Raw genomic sequence first — 23699 nt, 5'->3', positions numbered from 1 at the left:
TGATTCACTCATAAATAACTCATGCATGTCATATCTAGGAGTTACTCAGCTGAGGTTGGAGTACAAGGGAAGTGTGCTATCAGCTGTATAATCATGTGAATTGTATAGGTGGTGCATGCATTCAAAGGAAGGCCTATGAGTATTGCGCAATTCATATTGAGGAATTTCCCTAATTAATAGGGGGTTAATTCCTAATTAAACAACGCAAGGAAATAGGGACTTGAAAAAGTAAAAAATTGGTTAAGTATTAACCAAGGCTTGTCTAAGAAGTTGTGAGACAAATAGAGATAGTGTAGAGGTTGCTCGGGCTTGAGAAAATCATAGTAATCTTCTCATATTTTCTTACTAATGCAATATACAGATATCAGGGGTTTTTTAGTTGTTGCTTTCCCTAGGAAATCATTGTGTCATGTGTTAATTAGATTCTTTCTCTTGTATGCTTCATGATTTCTTGATCGATTAATTGTTTCTGTTGATGAGTAGAATAGATTCAAGTCCTTTTTTTTAGAAAATTGCGTAAGCAGTTTGAATCTACAAGGAATTTCTACACTAGGACTGCCATCCATGTAACATCCAACTATCACCAAGGAGTTGTTTGCAACATCAACCTATTGCTGCCACCTGAACTTGTGATATGTGCATTCATAATACTGGTTAGGGCACTCAATGACAACCCTAATTTAGCTCCAAGTCACTCTACCTTCCCGTCCCACTAGGTTGTTCTTCTTTGTTGCATTCTAACCTTCTTCAACACTGTTGTAGGCCTCAAGGCTCCACCTTAGAACTCCTGCAACTCCATGGATAGCTACAACAAGGGTATCGACTTACTTGGACAAGAAAATACCTTTGTTTGGGTTGTGGCCTATCCCTGATGATTGCAGCTAGGAGAGAGGGACTAAACTAGCCCTCTCCTCCCTTCTACAAGTCTTCCAATGGTGTTGTACCTATAGAACTTTTTTGGGGCCCTAAATAGAGACAAAATACTCATAAAAACATGCACAAAACATCTCTAACTCATCTCTGTGAAAGGGGCTCCAATTTGCAAGAAGAACACAACTAGAACTGGTGACAAGGCACATCAAATAGGTCTCCCAAGCTTCCTTAGGCCTGCGACATCCTTCACAAGGTAACTCACACCAAATTACAGAGATATCCTTCACAACTTGTGCTCTTGTCCCTGCATCCTTGCTGCCCTAACTTGTCTAATTCAGAGCTATTTCTTTGATGTTGATGCACTTAGGATGTGAGGAATGAGGCCTCTCCTCACTCCTTTATATAGCCTTCTCTAGGGTGATGTCCAACCTATCAAGAAGTGCTCATTGTACTAAGTTCGACTTGAACTTGAGACAAATTCACCCATTAATACATTCAAAAATTCATTTTTCTTCAACCACAACTCGGAATTGGATGATTTTTAATGCATCAGATTCGTCTCAATGTGCACTATCATCCTCATCCATCACATGTCAAAATATCTTCATGGTTTTTTCCCCATCATTGATGGGCACAAAATCTCGCGCTTGGGTTTCAAGCCCACAAGGCCACTTAAGAAGCTCCTTCCTCCAAACCCTCGATCCTCAAGGCTTGTAGTACCTCCCAAGCTACAAAATTCAACACTCACTAGGTTACACTTTGTCCTAGGCTCATATACTTCATCGATATTATATAGACCTTAACTAATATGGATAGTCATGTGATTCGATGGACTTTTTGAGTTCATTAGGGTCACAAAGTTCATACATGTGCACTTCAAGATGTGTCGACACCCAATATTTTGGTACTCTAATCGCTATAACTCGAAATGATATAACATATTTCGCTATAAGGTTCTAAGGCTAAAAGGGTCAAAACTCTATCCTTCAATAGATAGCCTACAAGTACCCAACAGTTGATACTTTGTTTGCTAACGGAAAAGGTTCTCAAAACCTGTCGACAAATTAGGTTCACTAGTGTTGGGGAAAATTATAGATGTCATATTTTGAACTTCCCAATACCCCGGGGTTCGATATCCCAATACGCCAGGTCCACATATCCCAATACCTTGGGGCCTAATATCCCCATACTAGACTTCATCAATGAATGACTATTGTAGGTTTTTCTAGTTTCAGGGATTCCATATGGGGATGCTCACTAGTTAAGTTCATGCCTTGTACTTGATAATAGAGGGACTCCACTAATCTGCCTTCTTGAAAGTTAATCCCCTTTCCAACATAGGCTATTGGTCATATCCCCATGTTAGCCATGTGACTAGGGATAGGACTAATATTTCCAACCCCAAAATTATATATCTCTTGAAGAACCTCTCAGAAGTAGTTACGAGGCCTAAAATTGATTTTGAATGGGGCAATAGCTTACCAAATTTACTTTTGAAGACTTAGAGATCTTTGACAATCTTAAGGGAATTCCAAAAGTACTTCTTCCAACTAGGTAACTCACAAGAAGAAAATGTAGGAAGGGTCAATGGCCAAATCTTTCTATCTTATTTAGAAAGGCAAGGATATGGCTATGGGCCAAATCCATAGCTTCTCCTAGTTGAATGAGCTTTCTCCTTACTCCATCACTTACAAAGCAAAGATGCCAATGTATTGCCTTGTCTTCCGAGGGACAAGTTCCCCTTATGAAAAGAAGGACTATAAGCTTATCAATTAGAACATGATACAGTCACAATTATTTCATTCCACCTCGAGCATGATAAATGTTGATCTTACAAATAACTTATGCATCATGTCTCATATACCATGCATTTTATAGCCATCAAGAAAACTTGCTTCAAAGAAGACATCTACATACAAAATTAATTCATTAACGAAATAATAGGTAATAACCAAGCACAAGTATGTAATACTTCCATCTCTTCAATGATACATAATCAATGAATCTTTACAACAACCTTTAATTCATTACTACAAATAGACATATTAACCAACATAGCAATATTGATAAAGCATTGAATGACAATATTATTTGACTAAAATAATAATTACATTGATCTATTTTGTCTTAAAATTGTTGGTAACTATAGAGGGGAGAGCCACTCTCCACCCAACCTTAGGCTAAGGTGTACCGCACCCTTATTAAAATTGGCCACCCTTGAGATAACTTCTATGCCTTAAGGTAAAGCTTCACTCAAGGTTTTAAAAAGTTACAAATTAGGTAGAAGACATGAAGGCCACTCTCCTTCATAAACATGACTTAGGATTTTCACTTCAAATGTTGAGTCAGGGCCTATCATCATACAAAAATATGGCCATCCGGGACTGTGAAAACAAATATGTATACCTTTACTGATCTAACAATCCCTTAGCACTTCTCTTCTAAAGCGACTTACATGCCTCAATTAGATAGGCTATTAAAAAATTCTTCCTTGCCCCTAAACCTTAAGTGAAAGCTTCCTTCTTGATTCTTGGTCCAACTCACTTTAGAAATCAATTCCACACTAAGTGGATTTGAATCAAAAGACCTTCCATCACCTCCTATGTATAGTCACAACTTTTTCAACCACGTGTGCGTCACTTTTGTTCATCCAATTCACAAGGTACTAGTTCAAAGTATAATTAAATTCAGGAAAGGTAAGAAGTTTTGCAATCACCTCACATATTTTACCCTTAGTGAATCTTCTCTCCCAGGATTTGGTATTTGCATTGGCTATCCTCTCCTTCGGTTTCATCAACAATTACATTAATTAAAAGAACATTTACATCATAACATAGTCTGGCTTAATTTCCATGTTGGTTCTCTGGCATTAATGCCTTAATTATATTTGCAAACTATGGGGGTTAAAAATGGATATTACACCTTCCTTGTTTCTACATTTCCATCAAATATGTGAATGGAGTGGATTTGTTGGTGGATTTGTGCAAGATAGAGTATATCACGCAAAATAAAATCAAGGAACCTAGGCAGTTTAAGTCAGATGGTGCTAAATATTGAGGGTCTCATACTTTATTTATTTGAAAATAATACTATGCCATCTACTTTGTCACTTAAATCCTCAAAGAAGTCTCTTTGTAAGGTCATGTGACATGCAATTTCACCTATATCAAGCAACTATGCATCTCTCCAACAAGGAAATAAAGTGTGAAACAAATCTTTTGTTTCTCCAAGATTACAATGAGAAATAATATATAAGTGTTGATTTTCCATGGCATATGAGAATCTAGGTTTGGTGTTAAAATATCTAACACAAACATACCCAAATGCCTCAACCATTCTACTTTTCACAACAGAAATTACACACATTAGTGAATCAACTAGCACACATGACAATTTTAAAAAAAATCAACCCTTCTTCATTATATTAACAACTATAGTACAACAATTTATGTCTCTCCTATTAGGGATCACGGCCCTCATATAATCACTGATACAAGAACACACAAAATAGGGCTTGGTGTCAGCCACTTAGACAACCAATCTTCCCTGAACAAGATACATTGACCGTTTAGTTGATGTAGTCGAAAATCATGGCTACCATGATCATACCCTGAAAACACATGCCTGGTCATTTGGCTTCGATTTGCAGCAACACCTACTTGCCTCTATTAATGAAACAACTCCTTTAGGCCATTGAACACGACTCCAATCTGCCCTCTAGTTGATCATATGTCCATCTATGACTCAACACCTCGGGTCTTCATACTGCTCACTTGATGCTCCTTAGTCCTTCAAGGACACAACCCTTTAAGACTTCTTTCACACTATTTCTCCTTAGTTATTTAGGGACTTCTTTCCACTATTGTCTTCCTACGCTGCTCCAACTAAGGAAAAATTAGGGTAGGAGGGTTGCCACCTATCACTACTAGAATTCCTTCTCTAAGAACAAACTTGGGCTTCAAAATGCTCCTCTATGACCTCCTTATTTATCCCTTCAAAGATTAGTCAATGAGAACATAGATTCATACACTCCAAGCAGACATAGTGTCCTTCCTAATTCTGCACTTACGGCATAGTTAGACCACTTTCTTGATTCCCTCCAGCATACTATGTGTCTAATCCAACTAATGTCCAACCTAGACACTACATCCACTAGCAACAAATCATCATAAATAAGAAGATACACATACCTTTTTCTCTAATGCATTGTTGGTCCTATTTTCCTTGGATTATGTGCAAACATGAGGTCTAGTTAGGGCACAACGGTAGCTCTAAAATTTGCTCCGAACCTCCGTTTAACACTTGTTCTGTCTTCTTTAGAACTGTGTTGTCCCTTCTTCACTTGAGGCATGGGTTTAGGTATTCTCTTAGTCCTCTCGACCCTCTCCAATAGAGAAACTAACCCTCTAAAATTGATACAGAACTTGCAACCCTACTTCAAATAGATAACCATCATTAAACATATGCATAGAACAATTTATCTTCTCCTCTAAAATTTGTGCCCTATTCAACAGGGTGTCCTACATAAAAATAGTCTTGAGAAAATGCATGTTGATGGTGCTGGACCCACCAACATGTCAGGGGATCTCCCCAGTAAGAAGTCCCAACTAGACCTCAGATCGTTTGGTGTATGAGTCCCAATAGTGGGTCATATGGTATCGCCTTGACAATGGTTGTGTGCAGAGGTAAGTGAGATTTCCTTGTTGGTAGCAAGGGCGTGACTTGTGCAGCAAGACAAGGAAGGTGCATGAATGGTTCTAACACATAGAAGGTGGAATGAGTGCACCCCTTGGAAACCTGTGTAAACACTTAGCTTGGAAGGGAACACATGAGAAAAGATGCATCACAAACTGGAACGAAGGTGAACCAGCAATCCAAAGTGATGGTTAAAACAACAACACATTTCGGTAAGATTCATACATACATATACAAAAAGAGTCTACACATACACGCGTAAGAAAACATATACATATATCATTAGAGTAAACAAGTTAACTGAAATACAATAACAACATATGCATGAAACGTGTTGGCTCTATTATATAAAGAAGGGAAAGTTCCAATCATATAGTACAACCATGACCAACCACTAGTTCGAATAATGGAACGTTACAGTCACTATCGCCTGCTCCTCCAAAGAGATGTACTAGCTCTGCACTGTGGAGAAGCCAAGGCTCGTTACAATACTCTCCAAGCTTTCTCTAAGATACTCCTATCGAAAGCTTGGCTGACCAAAAGCCTGTAGAATGAGTTATGAGGTACGATAAATAGCAAAGGGTGGGGTGACCCTTGACATTCCCCTTTGTGATTGTTCACCTATCCTCATGACACTTCAACTACTCTATGACTATTACATTCAACTATCGACACTTGAACTTCCACTTCACAGATGTTACATACAATTTGCATATGTCCCCATGTGAGACAAAATAGGCTTGAGAAATCCATACAAGACATCACTATGACTTAGAAAATTGTGGGAAGACCAACTCTTCGACATCCTCACGATGGTCGATGGTGGCGAATTGATGCCTAGCTTGGTAGTCCGCGATGGTGTTCATGTACTCTGTGGTGACATCTTTCTGGAAACGAACTCTTGCCTCTATTGCATCCGGGTACACTGATTTGGCTCCTCTGTCCAACTCGTCTGATAACATGCGCATCAATTTCTTGACTGCGGCTGGACCAATGACATACTGATGCATAATTTCTGCATTGATCGCCAAGTCTGCGCTGGTGGCTAGGCGCATCAACTCGTTAAAGTATGAGTCCAGCTCTCGTTGGACTTGATTCTTTGTCTTTTCCTTGGTGAGTGTCCCAATAGATGGGATTGCATGTGTGTGCACAACCACATCCATGCTTTTGAACACCCATGCATGGGAATCCTACAAACTAGTGATGAGCTATGAGAGTTCCTCATAGTTCCAAATCTAACTCCGGACGTGTGCCTTCAACTCAACCACCAAGGCTTCATCATATTAGGTAAGTGTAATGGGGCTCCCTTGTATTTCATTTTCCATGTTTGCATTTGGTCGACAACAGTATGAAAGTTTGAAAAGATATGTGCTCTCCTAGCACAACGCTGCTGCCAACTGTTGAGATGGACAACTACCTTATGCACAGTACCAAATATGGAATACAACGTCCACATGACTGTCTCAAAGGATGATACTTCATCCATTATTGCCTTCTTAAGCTCTGCTCTGGTGGATGTTGTAACCTGTTCTCCTCCCTGCTTGGTCATTTGTAACTCCTTAGCCATTCACCCGTTCTTTGCTATAAATAAGCAAACACTCGAGCTAGTGGGTTCAACATATGCTATGGTAGCATCGGCCAATGATGTTGGATACTTGCACACATCATATATAATCACTCACTCCTCAAACTACGTAGGAGATGTGTGCACATCCGAAGTAGACACTCTGCATGACTGCACAATTTTTGTTATGACTTGTCGAATGATATGTTGCGCATCTCTTCTTCCGGATTGTCTCCAAGGATCTCAATATCCCCTTGGTCACTCAGGACTTGCTCTGCTTCTAAATCTGGTGAAGCCAGTGGGTCGACCTCTTGGTGGTAAGGCATGAGGTTCATTTCTTGTTCTAACTCTGGCTACTCCATCTCCATAGCCATCTGCTCAAGTACTCGTTTAATCTCTTGAGTGAAGTCCTGCGATTGCGACTACTCACCCTATTTGCTTTGTGCCAACTTCTTGGATGAGTCTACCACTTGTATGGGTGCAGTTTCATCAATTTGTGCATGTTGTGCCCCCAATTGTGTATGTCCTTGTTGCGCTTCCTTCTCCTGTCTACGCAACTTCTATTCTTTCCGGAGTTGCTCCTTCAACTCTTGCAACTCCTTCATTGTTTCCACCATCCTCTATTTGTCTCTTTGCCTTTGCACGTTCCTCTTGTCATGTTGTCACCTCTTTGCCTCTATTTCCAAACCTGCTTTCTCCACAAGTGGGTCTGCTATGAACTTGTAGCTTTTTTCTGCCTTTGCGTTATGACAATCTTTCTCTTGCCTTTGTCATGCACATGTATGTTACCCTCTATTGTTGCTGTTGTTGGTGCTCTCCTAGATGTTGCTTCGCTAACCATTCCACATCGATGCCAACCGGTTAATTAGGCCTAGAGAAGCTGTGATAATATCTCCATGGGTCTTCCTCAGCCCAATGACATGCCCCATGGATCCAAGGAAATTGCACTCTCGCGTAGTGATCCTTCACAAAGCAATGCAGGTCGTACGGATTGAAGCTTCTGGTGATGAAAGTAAATCTTTTGAACTCTTTTGTCTCGACATCCGCATGCTTGAGATTCTGTATCTCATACAACCCAATCCGAATTGGAAGAGTGGGCTAGGGTGCCTTCTTCTTCCGATGCAGTCTAGCTGACAGTCCTGCCGAGATGTGGTACAACACTTCTTGCATGACGAGCTTGTCCATGGAAAACTTCAGTAAAACACGCGGAGGCTTCTCCGTGTTGTACATCCATATGAAGGTGACAAAAGGTGAGGCATACCAATCCACTTGTTGATTAGTGCCTCGAAAGCTTCCTTCGACATGCAAGGTGGATCTTGCTCAAATATCATCTTGTACACAGGGGTGACAAAATGGTCTAACAATTGTGTGATGACTCGTGGAAGCTGCATTCAGAAAATAGTTTGCAATAAGTGTTTACAGAGGTTTCCATTGAGGTCCATGCCCACTTCAAGCCTGGGAACTTCTGATGGGCATAGATTGCATCCAAAATGTATGCAGACATGTATATTTCTACTTACTGACCTTTGGGCAGATTCCGGGCTCCTGTCACCTATTCCTTTAGCCTGTGAGCCAACATGGCGAACCAGTTGCATGCTTTGCCTTCACTGACCAGTTAGTCCAATGCGATCACCCAACTCTACAGGAAGGTCTCTGTGCTCTCTTGGTCATATAAGTGGCATGCAAAGATGACCAAGTACTGATATGCCTTCCATAGTATCTTCGTCTTGTAAATCTGGTTGGGTGTCATCCTAAACTTGGATGACTTCGGCAAGTGGTACATCTGCTGATAGTCCTGTGCCCTGAAGATAACAATCTTTGTCCCGCTAACACTACTTAACACCATCGTTTCGGGATCAGTGTGCAAGATGATCAAATGTATCATGTCCGCGCAAGGAAACGCGAGATACCTACATGCAATCCGGTACAAGCTAGACTTATGAATGTTCACATAGACCTTGTGGTCTTTAATATTTTTCTCAAATGTGCCTTTGAATGCATCATTGATATCCTACCATTTCAACTTGATGTCTTTATATACGATCATCTTGGTGTCTTCGTAAATCGGCAAACTCATAGACACTCGCTCAACTGCATCTCCAGTTGCGCTTCTATCAGTGTCCTTTGACCCTGCTCTCTTGGAGGCCATTGATACTAAAACACTGAGGGATGGACGAACACCTGCTATACCTGGAGACATGCGATATGCATGGAAAGAAATCTGCCAGTTGAAACCAAAGCAAACTTGAGGACTGACATGCAACATACCCGGGAGACTGATGACAAGGATTGCGTAATTTTCACTGGGAGGTTGGGATACTGACTACTGGTACTATGTAAAAGGTAGTCTAGACTATCATGAGGCTAGTTGATTGCTAGAATTGTGTAATGTGCAATCCAGACTAACTTGTTGGGTGCTGAGATTGCGCAATGTGCAATTTTAGTCAGCAAGTCATGCAGGCCCATGGACTGCATTGTGCAATTTTATGGGCCAATAGGCACTGCCTCTCAAAATTGCGTAAAGAAAGTTTGGAGGACAATGTCTAGCTAGATTTGCACATTTTTTGTGGGGAAGGCAGAGCCTTCCCTCTTAGAAATGTGCAAAGTTGTCAGGGCAAGGCAGAGCCCGGGCCAAGGTTTCCCAGACCCGCCGATGGGCGACTGAAAACATATGAAGATATGAATGCATGGAGAAACTGAGTGTAGGAAATAGTGAATGTACATGCATGCAAACAATGAATGCAAGGTTCAGAAAACGGGAAAACATGCATGTGTGTGAAACAAGTCGCCAAATCGCGACCGTCCATGCAAAACAATGTCATGCATGCGATAGCAGTGAGATGCAAATGAAAACTGAAACGGTGCTTGTACAGGCTAACATGCATGCAAACGACAACAAGCGTTCATAGAAATCAAGCAGACAACACTCACACAAGCCAAAACACAAAAAGCAACAGAAATGTTGCAAAAGAAAAGTAAAGCAGACTTACCTGGAAATAGCTGAGTTGGATGTGCCAAAGACTCCTAGATGTGTTGTGGGATGTCAGAGCTCCAAGATCAATGTGAAGAATGAGCTCTGAAGTGTCGAATAAATAAGTTTGAGGCTTATGACGCGCATGCCACAAATCTAGGAAAAAGCGACACTTGGAGGAAAGTTTCTAAAATGATATTTGCATTTAACCTCTAGCTGCTAAAACTTGATCCCTAAAATTTACGGATGCTTTTTTGCATGTTTCATTTTCGTATTTCGGAAAAAGTAGCCCATGTATGCAAATCACGTTTGCTGGGTCCCGAGTGGAACTGTTCAACCTGAAGGCACATGCAACAAGCTTCAAGACTGAGAGAGGGTTTTGCACAAGTTCTAGGAGGAGTTGGGCTAGTGTCTCAGAGGGATTGCACAATTTCTAGGGTCAACAAGTGATTGTTGCCCATAATTGCACAATTTTTGGGCTGAGCTGCAGTGTTGGGCCAGTTTGCGTAGTTTTCTCAAGGAAGCTTGTCTGACTACATTGTGTAATTTCAGAGCCCAGAAGGCTTCCTAGCAGATTTGCGCAATTTCTGGAGGGAAGGTTGGTTCCCCTTCAGAATTGCGCAATTTTTTGATGGAGCTGCTCAGCCAACAACTAGCTTAAGTCCGAAATGGAAGCCTATGAAAGGAGTGAAGAAAAATAACATGCACAGGTTGTGTTGACAGTGCTGGACCCACCAACATGTCAAGGGGATCTCCCTGGTAAGTAGTCCTAATTAGACCTTAGACCGTTTGGTGTGGGAGTCCCAGCAGTGGGTCGTAAGGTAATGCCTTGACCGCGGTGTCGTACAGAGGCAAGTAGAATAAATTTGTCAGCAGCAAGGGTGTGACTGATGCAATGAGTCAAGGAAGGTGTATGAGAGTTTCTAACACTTTGAAAGGGGAAGGAGGTGAATGTGAGTTCCAGGTTGAAAGGGATCAGTCCCAACCCGGCTAGGAACACACAACACAAAGGACATGCACAACTTCCGGTAGGGCAGTCCACTCAGATGTAACAGTCACATCATACAAGGTAAGATAACACGTACAACACTCACGGATTAGTATGAAAAGAGTGCGAAGGTTGTTATAGCAAGGTTCAAGTGAAAGGTTTGTCTGATGTCCGGCAGAGCAGTCGACATGGATGGTGACAACATTAACAACATATGCAACACATTAACAATAAGATTCATATAACTACATGTGAATCAGTTCATACGCAAGTAAGTAAGTTAAACAACACATATCATTCAAGCAACCGGAGTAGTCCAACTAAAATAACAACATATGCATGAAAATGTGATGGCCCTTATTATATAAATAATTGAAGTCACAATCATAAAATACATTCATGTAAACCTGCTAGCCCCAACAGTGGAATGTTACATCCACATCCGCCTGCCCTTCCAAAGAGATGTACTAGCTCCGTGCAGTGGAGAAGCCAAGGTGCATTACAATATTGTCCAATCCTTCTTCAAAATAGTCTTAGTAGAAGCTTGGCTGACCAAAATCCTATACAATGAGTTATGAGGGACTATTTATAGAAAAGGGTGGGGTGACCCTTGACATTCCCCTTTGTGATAGTTCAACTACCCTCTTGACTCTTCACCTACTCTATGACTGTTACATCCAACAGTTGACAATCGAATTACACTTGACATGACTCAACATTACAATGCACATGTGCTCATGTGAGACAACATGGCTTGAGAAAGCCTTGCAAGACATCACTGACACTCGGTCCACTGTGGTGAGGCCAACACTTTGACATGCTTGCGATGGTGAAGCTGGTGAGCTGATGCCAAGCTTGGTCGTCGGTGATGGTGTGCATGTACCTCATGGTGACATCTTGCTGAAGCAAACTCTTGCCTCTGTTGCAACCGTTGCATTGGTTCGGCCCCTTCATCCAACTCGTCTGCTAACATGCTAATGGTCTTCTTGGGCACGGTTGAACCAAAAACACATTGATGCATAGTGTCTATGCTGATATTCAAGTGTGTGCTAGTGGTCATGTGCATCAACTTGCCGAAGTGTATGTTCAGCTCTGGTTGGTCTTGCTTCTTGTCTTCACTTGGTGAGTGTGTTGAATGGGTTGGATTGCATGCGTCGCTCAACGATATGCATGTTGTTGAATCCCTTGCATGCAATCAACAACACTACTCACCATGTCTACTCTATGTCAGCTATTGGGATGGATCCTTAACATGTATAGGTGTAATTTCCTTCGTGAGTGCATGTTGCACCCACTATTGTTCATGTTCCTGTTGCAACTCATTCATTTGTTTGTGTAGCTTCGTGTTATTCCTGAGTTGCTGCTTTAGCCCATGCAACTCCTTGTTCCATCTTCTGCATCCACGCTATATTCATGTTGCGCCATCACTTCATAGCCAGAGTCTCCAAAGTTGCTTTCATCATCAATGGACCTGCTTGAGCTTGCAACCTTGTTCTGCCTTCGTGTTGTCAACAACCCTCCTCTTGCATTCATTGCATCTAGTATGTTGTCTTCAGCTGCTGTTCATGATGTTGATGCTATCATATCTTGATGTCCTTGTCTACGAACAACTTGATGTCTTCATGGGTAGGCAAGTCCATAGACACTTGATCGACTGCATCCCCAAGTGCGCTCTGAACGATGTCTTCGTCTCTGCTCTCCTGGAAACCATTATACCTATACTATTGAGAGGTAGATGAACACCTGCAATACCTGGAGACATGGAAACACTCATGGCAAGTAGTCTGTCAGTCAAAAACCAAAATGAACATGAGAACTGAATTGCAACATACCTGGGTGAATGATCATGAAGGTTGCGCAATTTCCGCTGGGAGGTCGGGAGACTGATTGCCAAGACTGCACAAGGCATAGTCTGGGCTGCTAGGAGACTGACTGACTACTGGAATTGTGAAATACACAGTCCAGTTTGGCTGTTGACTGCTGGGATTGCGCAATGTGCAATTCCAACTGGGAAGGATTGCTGGCTGAGGGGCAAATTTGCACAATTTATTGGGTCAAGCAGCCACTGCCCTCCAGAAATGTGCAAAACATGGTCCTTGAGGCCAATGTTAGGCAGGAATGCGCATTTCTAGAGAGGAAGGTGAGCCTTCCTTTCCCAGATTACGCAAAGCAACCTTGGTGAAGGCAGAGCCCAGGCCAAGGTTGGCCCGGCTCGCTAACGGGAAATTGAAAGCAAGTAAGTCAATGAATGCATGGCGACCCTAAGTGATATCGGAAGTGATTAGCAATGCATGAAAAACATGAATGAAAGATTCAGCAAACAGATCAACATGCATGTGGGTGAGGCAGTTCGCCATTTGGGCGAATGTCCATGCAAAATAATTTCATGCATGCGACAACAGTGAGATAGAAATGAAAAATGAAATGGAGCTAGGACAAGCTAGTACATACTTAAACGACAACAAGCTTTCAAAGAAATCAAGTAAACAATTCTCCCACAAGAGAAAACACAAAAAGCAACATAAATGCAGCATAAGGCATGGGAAGCGGGCTTACCCCAAAACAACTGAGCTGAATGTGCCAACTGCTCCTAGATGTGATGTGGGATGTCAGAGCTACAAGGTTGATGTGAGGAATGATATTTGCAGCGTCCGGTTGATGAGTTTTGATAACATCGAGGTTGTGACGCGCATGCCACGAATTTAGGGGAAGCAACACTTGGTGGGAGGTTTCGGAATTGCTCCTTGCATGTAACCTCCAACTGCTAAACATAGATCCCTGAAACAAGGGATGCCTTTGCATGTTGCCTTGGGAGAAACAACCCATGCATGCAAGTCTGTTTTTCTCAGTCTCGGAGGGAACCGGTCAACTCAACTGCACATGCAAGAGACTGCTCGACTACTGGAGAAAAATGCGCATTTCTGGCTGGGAGATGGGTTGGTTTCCCAGGAGATTTGTGCAATTTCTAGGCAGAGTAGTTGACTGCTACCCAGATTTGCGCAAATTCTGGGCTAAGCAGCCTTGCTGGGGAAATTTGCGCAAATCCTGCTAGGAGTGTTGGCAGGTAGGATTACGCAATTCTGGAGCCCAGTAGGCTGCCAGAGAGGATTCTATAATTTTTGGAGGGAAGGTTGGTTTCCCTCCAAAATGCACAATTTTCAAGGGGAAGTTGCTCAGCATGCAATTGGACCAAGTCTGGGTGAATAGCCTATGAGGGGAATGGATCAAGTTGTGGCCGATAGGCTGCCTTTGTGCAAGAAATACACTGAAGCCTGTGAACTTGACGAAGCAAGGCAAGCTGCTGTGAAGGTTGGAAGGGAGGCTCTAAAAGGAGGCTAAGGCAAAATTTTGGAGTGTGGTTGTAGCTGCTACAACACTTGGCGACACACTGGTATAACTCTAGCTCTCTAAGTGGACCTTGTTCGTGAAAAGCAAGTCTAACACCTCCAGAAGTATTGTTTATTTTTCAGCTCATTTTGGTTTCACACCAACTTGATTGTAAGATGTAGCATCTGCCAAACCCTTAGTCGATTGACACACATTCCAAGCCAAGGCAACAGAGTTGTTTCGATTGGGGTTGAGGGGTATATAAGTGCACAAGAAATATAGTCATCAAAGTCTTAGTTTCATCTCTGGTGTTGCTCCACTGCCAGTAGGCCTTGACAGTACTCCGGTGGATTCACATAGGAACACAATCATGGCTCTGCTGCCAACGAGCCTGGTCAGTACCCCGACAGAGTTACTTGCATGACCTCCCTGCATAGGCAGCCTTTCTCTTCTTTCGCCTTATTCATTTTTCATTTTGAATTTTTGACTTTTCATTTTTTTCATTTTTCACTATGCATAACATTGATTCATTTCAGAGGCAGAAGAGGGATCCTGACTTATTGAGAGCAGAAGAGGTTTTTCCAGCAGAGAAGTAGTTTATTGTATCTCTGACATTCCTATTAAGGTTTTCCCCATTACCTTACTCTACTTGACTGAGCTGACATGGGTTAACCCAAAAACAATTGACTAGAGAAGGTGACACTAATTAGCGCACAAGCATTGTGTTTACACCAAGTTTCGATTCAAACAATACGTATTTTCCTTCAATGTATCATGGACTAAGAGTAACAAGCTCATCATATAGAGGCAATATGACAGATTACTAAGTAGTGATAGTTGTACAAGCCCTCTTGTACTTTACCCAACTTGCTTCAAGAGTCATACATGGTTTCATGGAAGACTAACCTACGAATGAAACAAATGAACTAACAAACATCAAAGCAAAGAAAAAGTAGAAGTGAAAGTGAAAGCAAAGCAAGTAAGCAAACAAACAAGCAAACAAAGAATGTAAGCAAACAAGCATGCAAGTAAACCATTGAAAGCAAACACTACTCCTACTCCTACACTAAATGTACATGGGCCTGATCACATGAAGTGACACTTCCAATGTAGCAACCGGTGCATTGGTAGACCCATGTTGGTGAAGGCTTAGTCCGCGAGCAACTCAGTTGTGCAAACTAGCAAGCAAGAAAGATATAAAAATGAAGACAACCACACTTCGTGATTCAAAGTGCCCACGAGAGATAAGTGAGTGCATGTGCATGACGGGCAGTCTGCAGACTTATCATGGTGTTGTGTGACACTACGTGCAACTTTGAAGCATAAGCACACTCTTGAATGTGACATGCAAGCAAACGAAAGAAACAAAGATAACTTGCGTCGTGCACGAGTGCTTGCAATGTAAGACTCCTCCAATGCATGAGAAATGGGATCGTGTAGTTCGAGTGGAGGAAGTAAAATCTAAGTGTTAGATTGATCTTGAGTGCATACAGATGAGTGATGAGGAGCCTTGAGTGTTTGAACAATTTCCTGATTGGAAGCGAAACCAACCTCAGGACAGCGAGGGCCTGACATAACCATCAGCTTGGGCTGAAGTGCCTCGACGGTCTGTGGGGTTTCAACTTTGTTGACAGATGGATCTTCGTAGACCAGTGGCTTAGACGAATTAACAAGTGAATCAACATCGTGATCGGATGATGAGGTGAAGAGATCACAACAACCAAGATCAGAAAATTCAAGATGTTGGTCAGCATCCTCATGGTTTGATGAATCACATAGAGGGGTAGATGAGGAGGAAGGATGTTCACCCTCTGCGTTTCCGGAAAAGGCAGATGAAAGATCAAGTGGATTTCCAATGAATGATTGGTCCTCTTTGTTGTTGGATGACGGGCTAACATATGGTGTGTCCTGTGAAAGATCAACAATGGGTGCATCCGTGGATGAAGACACACATGTGAAATCATGGATGGCAGGTTCACCAACAATTTTAGGAAAGAACGGAGGGGGCTCAGACGGAAGGGAGTCATCCTTCACCGAGTGAGTCCTTCTATAGAAACTTGAGCCTTTATGAGGGATAGATCCTTCAGATTTGAACCTTGTTGTCTTTAATCATGAGAACCATACTCCTAGACTTCCACCCCAACTGGAATTCATGATCGAAGTTGTCATTAGAGATAAAATTATCCATCGAACTATTGTAGATGAATGTGATTCAACTTGTATTATGTCACTTTCATGTTGGAAAGCTATTGGTTCTCCATAGCTTAATCAGTCACCCAACACTGTTAAGGCTTTTGATGGAAGAGGCTTCAAGTATTATGGGATTTTAAATTCATTTCAACTGGAATTAGCTGTAAAAATGGTCTCAGTAGAAGTTGAAGTCATAGATTGACCTCTGGATTATAACCTCCTATTGGGTCGGACATGGGTTTATGCCATGGAAGTCGTGGTCTTGACCTATTTTAGGATGATTTTTTTCCCTCACCAAGTAGGCATTGTGGCCATTGATCAACTTGCCTTTTTTTCTAGTATTTATCAATCTATTGGAAGCATTCCACTTGTTGGTAAATCCCCATAACCTTATCAACATGTTGGGGTAGGATTGCTTAAAGATTCCTCCTTAATGGGAAGTTTTTCGCTTCCTCCTCCTAACATTCCTAATCTAGTTTCCTTTGTTAATATGATTTCCTCTTGTACTATTCCATCTAATTCGTGGATAGTACCTGACGTTTCTAACCTTGATGCATTCGGTGACTGTATGGTGCTAAGTTTCATTGATCTTGAATAAGAAGCGATTTATTTGGCTTGTTCGACACATCCTTATATCAATTCCTCACTAAATTGGGTTGGTCATTCCCAAATTTCGGTTCATCTTTTGACCCTTTCACCGGCACATTCCCCACCAACGAAAGCATCATGGAAATCATGATGTCAGATTAAGTACCATGGGATGATAATCATCACCGCTTCTCGTTACCTAAAACTCTTGAGAATAATCTTGGAGATGTTTATTCACCCAATATTATGGAGACGTTTAAAGATTCCATGTCCATTCATGATGTAAATTCTAAGAATAATTTAACGAATATTGAAGAGACCATTCCTCTTGGTATTTCGATTAAACCCAGAGTTATTGAAAATGTCCATATTGGCGCATCTTATTCTCCTGATGAGATTATGATTTATAAAGACCTTTTTCAAGAATTCTGGGATGTTTTCGCTTGGACATACAAAAATATGTCAAGTATTGATCTGAATATCATGGTACATGAGATTAAAACTCATTTGGATGCTAAGATAGTTCGACAATGCCTACATCCATTTCACCCTAAGAGAGCTGTTGCGATCAAAGAAAAAGTTGAAAAACTTTTTCGTGTTGGTTTATTTACCTAGTTCCTCTCAATAATTGGGTTTTAAACATAATCCATGTAATGAAGAAACAAGGAATGATTTGAGTATGTGTCGACTATCGGGATATTAATTGTGCTTGTCCCAAAGGCATCACTCATAAAGGCTCAAGTTTCTATAGAAGGACTCACTTCAAATAATCATGGCATTAGTAGCTCATTTTGATCTAGAGTTGCATCAAATGGATGTGAAAACAACTTTCCTTAATGGGGATCTAGAGGAAGAGGTACACATGAGTCAACCTGAAAGTTTTTCTTTATATAAAGAAAAAAATTGGTTTGCAGACTCAAAAAATCCATATATGGGCTAAAACAAGCTTCACACCAATGGTATTTTAAATTTCACGGTGTCATTTCTTCATTCAATTTTATAGAGAACATTGTGGATCAATGTATATACCTTAAGGTTAGTGGGAGCAAATTCATATTCTTAGTCCTATATGTGGATGATATTCTTCTTGCGAGTAATCAATTGGGCTTGCTACATGAGGTTAAACAGTTTTTGAAATAGAACTTTGATATGAAGGATATGGGTGAAGTCTCTTTTTTCATTTGCATAGAGATTCACAAAGACAAATATCGAGGGATATTAGGATTGTCTCAGAAGGACTACATTAATAGGGTTCTAAAAATATTTTGCATGAAGGATTGCTCACCTGGTGTGGCACCCATTGTTAAAGGTGATAAGTTTTATCTTAATCAATGTCTGAAAATGGGAATGGGAAAAAATGAAGACCATTCCTTTGGCATTTTCAGACGGAAGTGTAATGTATGCTTAGGTTTGTACATGACCAGACAATGGATTTGTAGTTGGAATGCTAGGTATATTCAAAGTAATCTAGGCATTGAACTTTGGAAAGCTGCAAAGAAAGTTATGCAATATCTGCAAGGTACAAAAGACTACATGCTCATATACAAACAATTAGATCATTTGGAGGTGATCGGCGATTCAAACTCAGACTATGTAGGATGTATCGACTCTAGAAAGTCTACAACCAGATATGTCTTACTTGCAGAATGTGTCATCTCATGGGGAAGCAAGAAACAAAATTTGATTGCTTCTTCCACCATGGAGGCAAAGCATATAACATGTTATGAGGCTAGCTCATAGGCTTTATGATTGATAATTCTACTGCAATTCACTTTGCTAACAACAATAATAATAACACCTCAAACAAACACATTAATATAAAATACGTTGTTGTTAAAAAATGTTTCTAGAATCATTGAGTGACTATTGAGAAAATCAACATTAAGTTAATTATTATGGATCCCATGATGAAAGGGTTACCACCTAAGTTGTATGGAGAACATATGGAGCATATGGGACTCATTAACTTGTTTCATGTTTGATTTGTTATGTACATTTGAGACACCATTCAGTTTGATAATTGCAATTATGTTTTCAATGATTCCTAGTATATTTGTCTACTCAAATTTGTATACATAAAGGAGTAATGAATGACATATTGTCCATTGAAATAATATAATTGGACCTTGAATGGGCATTTTACTGCACATTCAGAAAGAATTATGCCACATAAAGTGTTTATTTAGAGGGAATCAATGATATTGTAATACATGGAAGGTAGTATTCATCTAATAGATTATTTACTGCCATGATTCATTCATTGAAACTCTTTCTTGAGAAACTAGAAAGGGAATATAGTCATTTAAAAAAATATTATGTTTGTGTCAATTTGGACCAAGTGGGAGATGTTAGAAATGTTTCTTATTATGGCCTAGAATGCCACAAACCCATATATATGGTTATGTAACTTCTCATGAAGTGTTGGTTATGGTTAGAAATAACCACCCCATTAACTCCAAGTTAGTTAATGATCTTTGATGGAAAGATCATTATAAAGATTGAGTGGATTAGAAGGGACTATGATTTTATTAAAAAATAAATTTCCTATAATTCTATCCTTTGGTGCATTAAGTCTTGGATAGATCAAAAGATCCCTCTATTGGATCTGAAAGGATTTCCTATATCAAATCTAATCACCATGGTCAGAGGTAAGTTCCATTTTATTCTACATTAAATTTTAAGCTTACAACCCTAGCTAGAATCATAATGGAGAGATCTTTGGGCACAATGACAGTGAGTGAATAGAATTGTTGTAGCCATAGATAAGTTTCACCATCATGACCTCAACAATCACGCAAAAGGGGCAAGAGAGGATTGGGTTTATAATAGATGTTGAGCAAGGTTATGTAAGGAAAGAGACTGGGAAAATAAGCACCTAATAGAGGGTACAAGTGAAAAAATGGTAGGGTAACATTAAGACTAATGAAAGAACTCAAACATTAAGATACAAACATTGAGCTAAAGAAGAGATAGGATGCAGGGTTGCTTGAGACAAAGGAAAAGAAATATAAGGTGTTTCTAACACCAAAAAAAAGAATCACATGTTTGTAGGATAGGTCTGGTTGTTGGTGGCTAAAGGAGTGGTGAGCAGAAGGAAAAATGCCAAAAATAAACACTCGACGTTGACTTCGCTATTAAGCTGAGCAAATAACTCCACTCAATGTGTTGCTTTTAATAATAATCTTTATTTAATACAATTTGGTTACTCTTGATTTTATCTTCCAAGAGATCTATTGCTCTTTCACATTCTCTTATTTCCTTTAATATTTACAATTTTATTTACAAAGACAAAATTCCAAAAAAAGAAAAATCAACACTCATAATGAACACTTTAAAATAGAGCATTGAAAACAACTTAAATAAACCACTTAATTCACAAACATTATATGTGTGTGTCAAAAATAAGTTGGTTGACTCCTCAGGAGAATGTAGAAGTCGGGAGACAAGTGCAGGAATTGATGGATAAGGGGTTGATCAGAGAGAGCCTTAGTCCATGTGATGTACCAATAGTACTCAGCCCAAAGAAAGGTGGTGAATGGCACATGTGCATAGATTCTAAAGCCATCAACAAAATCACCATCAGGTATCGTTTTCCTTTACCACGCATGGATGATTTAATGGATTTCTTGAGTGGATCAAAATATTTTACCAATATAGATTTGAAAAGCGGTTATCATCATATATGAATTAGAGAAGTGGATAAGCGGAAGATTGCCTTCAAAACAAACAATGGTTTCTATGAATGCTTAGTGATGCCTTTTGGGCTCACTAATACATCCAACACATTCATGAATGACATCTTGAAGGAATATGAAGACAATTTTGTCATTGTTTATCTTGATGATATTATGGTTTTTAGTCGAAGTAAAGAAGAACATCTGGAGCACCTTAAGTTGGTTCTAAAAACTTTAAAGGAAGAGAAACTGCTAATAAATTTGAAGAAATGCAGTTTTATGAAGGAAGAGCTAATCTATTTGGGATTCGTAGTTTCTAAAGAAGGTCTAAAAATGGATCCAGAGAAAGTCCAAGCAATTTTGAATTGGCCAACTCCAAAAAACATATTTGAGGTAAGAAGCTTTCACGGTTTTTCCAGTTTGTATAGAAAATTTATCAGAAGCTTTAGTCAGATTTGTGCACCCATTATTGAAACAATCAAAGAGACTAATCATCCATTCAAGTGGATAGAGGCAGTAGACTGAAACTTTAAGTTATTGAAGAAGAAAATTACAGAAAAGCCAGTTTTAGCTTTGCCAGATTTTGAGAAAGTTTTTCAAGTTGAAACTGATGCTAGTGGAGTTGCAATTTGAGCAGTTTTAAGTCAAGAACAGAGGCCAATAGCATATTTCAGTGAGAAACTGAATGAAGCTAAGAAGAAATACTCATCTTATGATAAATATTTTTATGCTATTGTGCAAGCTTTGAAAAAATGGAGACATTATTTGTTACCAAAAGAGTTTGTATTATATTCTGATAATCATGCATTACAGTTCATAAATAACCAGCCAAAATTGAACCAGAAGCATGTCAAGTGGGTAGAGTATACACATTAATACTAAAATTTAATAGTATCGGAATAAAAAGAGAATATCATGTCAATTTTAAAACTCCACTCAAAAATGAATTTCTAAATAAATAAAATTTATAGTATAAAATAAAACTTTATAAACTCTCATCACCTTAATATTATTATTATCAACACATTATTGTTATTATTATTAACAAATTATTATAGGGAAAGAACTTTTGTATTGTCTAATCAACACCATGGCGAACTCTTAGAGCACATGGATGTGTAAATTACACAACTCAAACTTATAATTTTAACAAACATCTACAAGATTTGGTTGTTTAAAATGTGTTTTTGACTACATAAATGAATTCAACACCATGTAAAACCCTTGAAGTACATGGATTGTGTAGGTTACACAACTTGAACTTATAATTTTGACAAACATCTATCAACCTTGAGGTAATGGCTAGAAAAGTTCCAAAATGTTGAAAAGTTAGACGATGACAAAAAAGGGTTATTTGAAAAAAAAACAACTTATGCAACCTTTTATTTTATTTTTCTTAACCAATGACAAAACCTATCATATTATACACCTTTGTAAAACCATAACTTTACAATTAAATGATCACTAGTGTAGCCATATAAATTAAATGACTAATAAACATAGATAGATATCAAAACAATTAACTCATAATATATCTCAGGTCGTCGAGATTTTTAAAAAATCATAAAAATTAACTAAATTATAATTTTATTTTAATTTTTTATTATAATTAGTTATAAAAAAATTAATATATAAGTTAAACATATATACATTAAAAAAAACCATGTAACCAAATTTTAAACCATAATCCCCAACTTTACCATGGAGATTTCTAACCTGTAAATAGGTTCTATTACAATGCCATGACTTACAATACCACATGCCCAAAAAACCATAACTCATATTCATAAAACACATGTTTATGACTTTTTTTAACCAGCCTAGATCCGTTGCAATTCACTTTGCTAACAACAATAAGAATAACAGCTCAAACAAACACATTGGCATAAAATACCTTCTTGCTAAAAAATGTGTTCGGAATCATTGAGTGACTATTGAGAAAATCAACATTAAGTTAATGATTGTGGATCACATGATGAAAAGGTTACCACCTAAGTTGTATGGAGAACTTATGGAGCATATGGGACTTGTTACCTTGTTATGCACATTTGAGACACTATTCAATTTGATAATTGCAATTATATTTTCAATGGTTCCTAGTATATTTGTCTACTCAAACTTATATACATAAAGGAGTAATGAATGATAGATTTTCCATTGAAATAATGGAGTTGGACCTTGAATGGGCATTTTACTGCACATTCATAAAGAATTAGGCCACATAAAGTGTTTGTTTAGAGGGAATCAATGATATTGTAATACATGGAAGGTAGTAGTCATCTAATAGATTATTTACTGCCATTATTCATTCATTGAAACTCTTTCTTGAGAAACTAGAAAGGGAATATGGTCATTTAAAAAAATTATTATGTTTGTGACAATTTGGACCAAGTGGGAGATGTTAGAAATGTTTCTTATTATGGCCGAGAATGCCACAATCCCATATGTATGGTTATGTAACTTCTCATGAAGTGTTGGTTATGGCTAGAAATAACCACCCCATTAACTCCAAGTTAGTTAATGACCTTTGATGGAAAGATCATTATAAAGATTAAGTGGATTAGAAGGGTCTATGATTTTATTAAGAAAGAAACAAAGTATACAACCTTTTATTTTATTTTCATAACCACTGACAACCTATCATATTATACATCTTTTTGTAAAACCATAAATTTACAATTAAATTAAATTATTAATAGCTTAATCATATAAATTAAATGTCTAATAAACGTAGATAGATATCAAAACAATTAACTCATGATATATCTCATATTATCAAGATTTAAAAAAAATATATATATATTTTAAATTTTTATTATAATTAATTAT

Source organism: Pinus tabuliformis, chromosome 1_2 (assembly GCF_031772625.1).
Source record: "Pinus tabuliformis cultivar Carrire ecotype Pingquan chromosome 1_2, CPIR1, whole genome shotgun sequence".
Lineage (NCBI taxonomy): Eukaryota > Viridiplantae > Streptophyta > Pinopsida > Pinales > Pinaceae > Pinus > Pinus tabuliformis.
The sequence above is the reverse complement of the archived record's forward strand: the minus strand, read 5'-3'. Positions refer to the sequence as shown.